Genomic DNA, 5,715 nt, shown 5'->3' with positions numbered 1-5,715 from the left:
GAGTTGCATGAGTTCTTTTTTTAAATTTTAGATACTAAGCCCTTTTTGGATATATCATTTCCACATATCTTCTCCCATTTCGTTGATGCTCTTTTCATTTTGTTGATAACTTGTTTGTTTGTTTTTGTTTTATGCTGTGTAAAACTTTTTAGTTTGATGTAGTTCCATTTGTTTATAATCACTTTTGTTGCCCTTTGCTTGATGAGACATGTCCAAAAAATATTAATAGACCAATGCCAAAGAGAGTAATGCCTATAATTTCTTCTAGAAGTTTCATGGTTTCAGGTCATACATCTAAGACTTTGTTCCATTTTGAGTTTATTTTTGTGTACAGTGTGAGAAGGTAGTCATTTGATTCTTTTGCATGTAGCAGTCCAGTGTTTCTAACACTATTTATTGAAGAGGCTGTCTTTTTCCCACTACATATTCTTACCTCATTTTTCATAGATTAATTGCCCATATAAATATGTGTTCATTTCTGGGACCTCTATTATGTTCCATTGATCTATGAGTCTGTTTCTGTTCCAATGCCATAATATTTTGACTACTATAGCTTTGTAGTATAGTTTGAAATCAGGAAGTGTCATACATTCTGCTTTGTTCTCCTTCCTCAAGATTGTTTTGGCTATTCAGGGTCTTTTGTGTTTCCATAAAATTTTTACAGTTATTTGTTCTAGTTCTGTGAAAAATGCTATTGGTTCTGTGAAAAATGCCATTGATAGGGATTGCATTAATCTGTAGATTGTGTGGGGAAGTATGGTCATTTTAACAATATTAATTCTTCGAATTCATGAGTATGGTGTAACTTTCTATCTATTTGTGTGATCTTCAATATCTTTCAACATTGTCTTATAGATTGCTGAGTACAGGTCTTTTACCCCCTTAGTTAGATTTATTCCTGGGTATTTTATTCTTTTTGATATAATTGTAAACGTGATGTCTCTGGCTGCAGGTCCTAGGAACCAGAGCTGGTGCCCCTTACAGGTGGGTGAGGCTGATCCTGGGGCTAGTGATGGCCCACTGGTGGGAGGATCTGTGTTTCAAGGTCTCTGTCTGAGGGCCCTGGGCATCCTTAAGTTGATGTCAGACTCACTGGTAGGTGAGACTGGGTCCTGGGCCCTCTGGTGGTCAGGACAGGGTCCCTTAGGACCCAGCATGCTGGTGCATGGGCCTGTGTCCCTTGCTGGCTAGCTGATTGACCTGTGACTTCACAGTACAGTCTTGTGGGTGACCAAGTCCTGGTGTTGATAAGCTAGAGGGAGGATTCTAAAATGGCACTTGCCAGCATGAGTGTCCTCATGGTAGAATGAGCTCCCATAAATGGCTTCTGCTAGTTACTCCGTCCCCAGGGTGAGCACTAGCTGCCTTCTGCCTCTCCAGGAGACTCTCCAAGATCAGCAGGTGGGTCTGACCCAGGGTCATTTCAAATTACTGCCTCCTCCTGGGTCCTGGAGTGTGTGGGATTTTGTGTGTGCTCTTTAAGAGTGAAATCTCTCCTTTGTATAGCCCTCTGGCTCTCCCAAAAGTAAGCCCTTCTGGTTTTCAAAGCCAAACCTTCTTGGGTGTCATTTTTTCCAGGTGCAGAGATTCTCCATAAGAATTACAATTATCCTCTGTTTGTGGATTGTCCACTCAGGGTTATGGGTTGTTACTATACTCCATCTCTGTCCCTCCTATCCTTCTTGTTGCAGGTCGTTCTTTATATCTTTAGTTGTAGAAGATCTTTTCTGCTAGCCTTCCAGTATTTCTAATCAATAGTTTGTCTGTAAATAGTTGTAATTTTGGTGTGTCTGTGGGAGGAGTTGAGCTCAGAGTCTCCCTAATCCACTATCTTGGCACTCCAGTCAGAAGGACTTTACAAGAAAAAAAGATTAAGGTGACTTGAAGGCTTTACTTCTATTTTTTGATTAAAAAATCAATTTGTTTATAGAATTGAAGTTTTATCTAGGACACTTTCCTGAATATAACCTCCCTGACATATTGACTCACTCATATAGTTTTGGTAAATAAATATCTACTGAGAACCTTTCTCAGAGCTGTTTCACTTCCTTATTCCTCAGTGTGCAGACAAGAGGGTTGAATAGTGGGGTGATCACTGTATAGGTCACTGCCACAAGTTGGTCCTTATAGGAGGAGAAAAGGGATGTGGGCCTCAAGTACAAAAAGGAGGCAAAGTCATAATGGAAAATAACCACAGTGATGTGGGAGACACAGGTGGCAAAGACCTTATGCTGTCCCTCCACTGAGGAGATCTTGAGGATGGTGGAAACAATGAAGACATAGGAGATGAAGATCAACACTAAGGGAACCAACAATACCAGAATGTTGAGGAAGAAGATAACCATCTCCTTCTGGTTGGTGTCTGTGCAGCCCAGTTTTATGACAGGGGAAATGTCACAGAAAAAGTGGTTGATTCAGTTGGAGGCAGAGAAGGGTACACTAAACACCAGGACGTTGGCAACCACAGAGATCAGGAAACCACAGAAGCCTGAGGCTAAAGCCAACTGCATGCAGGTGGCTCAGCTGACAATGAGTGTATAGTTGAAAGGGTTGCAGATGGCAACATAGCAATCATAGCTCATCGCAGCAATTAGGAAACAGTTGGTTCAAGCCAAGCCCACCGAGAAATAGAGCTGGGAAACATACCCAGAGAAACAAATAGTCAGACTTGTGGAAAGCCCTTGGTCAGCATTTTGGTACAATGACAAAGGTATAGCAGATTTCAAAGCAGGAGAGGCCAAAGAGAAAGAAGTACCTAGAGGTGTGCAAAGCCCAATTCAGATGAATGACAGTCATGATGGTTGCATTGGCCATCAGAATGGTCAGGTAACCCAGGAGGAAAATAAAGAAGAGAAAGATTTGCAAATGTCCCAGTTTTGAGAATCCTATAATGTTGGACTCAGTGATCGTATTCTGGTTCTGTCTCTCCAATAGGCACTGGTATTCTGACTCAGACATCCTAACATTCAGAACAGAAAGAGTTTGACAAAGGTGAAATGTTCCCATGGAAACCACAAATATGTTTCTGTACAAAGCTAATAATACTGGCATGAAAAAATGAGTAACAAGTTAAGCACATTGATCATGGAATGAGGGGAAAGCAGGAAGCATGAGGAGTAGTGATGTAAGTAATATCCCAATTCAATGATATCTGAAGAAATTTATTTTTGTAAGTTGTTTTCATTCTTTGTATTCTTATTTGCACAGAAGATTCATATAAAGTTCATTAAATCAGTAAGTGATTTCAAGCTCATCTCATCCAATCCTGCCATTTTATGGAAGAAGAAACTGAAGCTTAAAAAAATTAAACCATTTGCTTAATTGACCTGAGTTCACCTAAACTTAACAGGAGTAAAATGATGAACTTAGAGAAGAAATCAATCAAATATAGACTAGAAAAAGAACACAAAAAATCAATAAAACTGGGCTTCCCTGGTGGCGCAGTGGTTGAGAGTCCGCCTGCCGATGCAGGGGACACGGGTTCGTGCCCCGGTCCGGGAAGATCCCACATGCCGCGGAGCGGCTGTGCCCATGAGCCATGGCCGCTGAGCCTGCACGTCCGGAGCCTGTGCTCCGCAACGGGAGAGGCCACAGCAGTGAGAGGCCCGCGTACCACAAAAAAAAAAAAAAAAAAAAAAAAAAAATCAATAAAACTAAAAGCTGTTTTTTTGAAAAAATAAACAAAATTGACAAAGTCTTAGCTAAACTAAGTAGAATGAAAGAGAAGACTGAAATAAATAAAATAAAAAATGAGAGAGAAGATATTATAATGTGTGCCTCAGAATTTAAAAAGGGACATAAATGAATATTATCAACGATTGTGCACCTATAAATTGAATAATTTAGAAGAAATGAACAAATTTCTAGAAATATTAATCTACCAAAACTGTATCAAGAAGAAATAGAAAGCTTAAACAGACAATTAACACATAAAGAGATTTATCAGTAATCAAAAATCTCCCAAAAAAGAAAAGTCCAGGACCACATGGTTTCATGGGTGAATTCTACCAAACATGCAAAGAGTTAATACCAATCCTTATTAAACTCTTCCAAAAAAATCAAAGAAGAAAGAACACTTTCAAACTCAAATTATGAGGCTAACATCACCCTAATACCAAGGCCATATTAAGACACAACAGAAAAACTACAGGCCAACATCCCTGATGAACATAGATGCAAAAATCCTCAACAAAATACTAGGAAATTATTGATAAATATAAGAGAACATTAAATTTATTACATATTATTCTTTAGATGCAAGGATGGTTGAAGATATACAAATCAATCAATGTACTATACCACATTAATAAAATAAAATAAAATGCATGATAAAATCTATAGATGTAGAAAAAGTATTTGACAAAATTCAACATCCAGTAATGATTAAAACTCTCTCCAAAGAACTTACCTTAACACAGTAAAGTTTATACATGAAAAGCCAAGAGCTAAAGCATAATCAGTAGGAAAAAACTGAAAGTTTTTCTCTAAAATTGGTTACAGTAGGGAGGGTTCCCACTCTCATCACTCCTAATCAGCACAGTACTAGAAGTCCTAGCCAGAACAATTAGATAAGAAAAAGAAATAAAAAGCATCCAAATCAGAATGAGAAAAGTTAAAATATTTCTATTTGCAGGTGGTACAATCATATATGTAGAAAACGCTAACAATTCAATCAGAAAAACTATTAGAACTAGTAAACAAATTTAGTAAAGTAGCAGATACAAAATCAGCATAAAAATCAGCCATTTTCTATACACAAACAATGAGTTATCCAAAAAGGAAATTAAGAAAACAATCTTATTCACAATAACAACAGAAAGAATAAAATATTTTGGAATTAACTTAGCCAAAGAGGTGAAAAACTTCTACACTGAAAACTATAAAATATTGAGAAAGGAAATTAGTAAAGAAACAGATAAATGGAAAAAGATTCAGTGTTCATGGGCTGAAAGAATTAATATTAGAATGTCTATACTACCCAAAGTGGTCTACAAACTAAATGCAATCCCTATCCAAATCCTATAAGCATTCTTTACAGAAATAGAAAAAATTCTTGAAATTAATATAGAACCACAAAGGACACTGAATAGCCAAAGCAATCTTGAAGAAGAACAGCTAAGCTTGAGGCTGCACATTTTATGATTTCAAAATATATTGCAAAGCTACAGTAATCAAAATGATATGCCTCTGACAAAATCAAACACATAGACAACAGAACAGAATAGAGCCCAGAACTAAATTTATGCATTTATGGTCTATCTATAACTTACAGATCTATAACTTAAGTTTAAGTTTTTATATTAAGCAAAATATTTTCAGAAAAATAAAATCAAATATGTAGCAATAATTTAAAAAATATAGGATGAATTACCCTGCCTAGTGTAAAAGCCCCTTTCTGTCTGTAGAGTATTTGTACAATAGAACAAAGTAGACTGAAGTAACCAAAGGCAAGTCTCAATTTCTGTTTTTGTGTTTCCTGATAGAAACAACACTCCTTTGGAAAGCAACACCTCTAAACTACGAAGCTCATCATTATGAAGTCATTAGAGGTAATAATGAAAATAATCATTTCCGTCTCCCCTTACATTGATTCCCAGACTTACACATTATTGTTATTGGAGAATAGGTACAATACATTGTTTGCTAGTTCAAAATATACACTGCTTTGAGTAGACATGTGGGATTCCATCATGTGTTGTCACACAGGTGGTGCTC

General features: G+C 37.1%; 1 pseudogene; it reads right to left on the bottom strand.

Moving 5' to 3' along the window:
* Window positions 1–1,989: 1,989 nt before the first annotated feature.
* Window positions 1,990–2,958, bottom strand: LOC141277800 (olfactory receptor 10T2-like; annotated as a pseudogene).
* Between the last annotated feature and the right edge of the window lie 2,757 nt (window positions 2,959–5,715).

This window comes from Tursiops truncatus, chromosome 1 (assembly GCF_011762595.2).
Source record: "Tursiops truncatus isolate mTurTru1 chromosome 1, mTurTru1.mat.Y, whole genome shotgun sequence".
NCBI classification, from domain to species: Eukaryota; Metazoa; Chordata; class Mammalia; order Artiodactyla; family Delphinidae; genus Tursiops; species Tursiops truncatus.
Note: the sequence above shows the minus strand (reverse complement) of the source record. Positions and strands in the feature narration are given on the sequence as shown.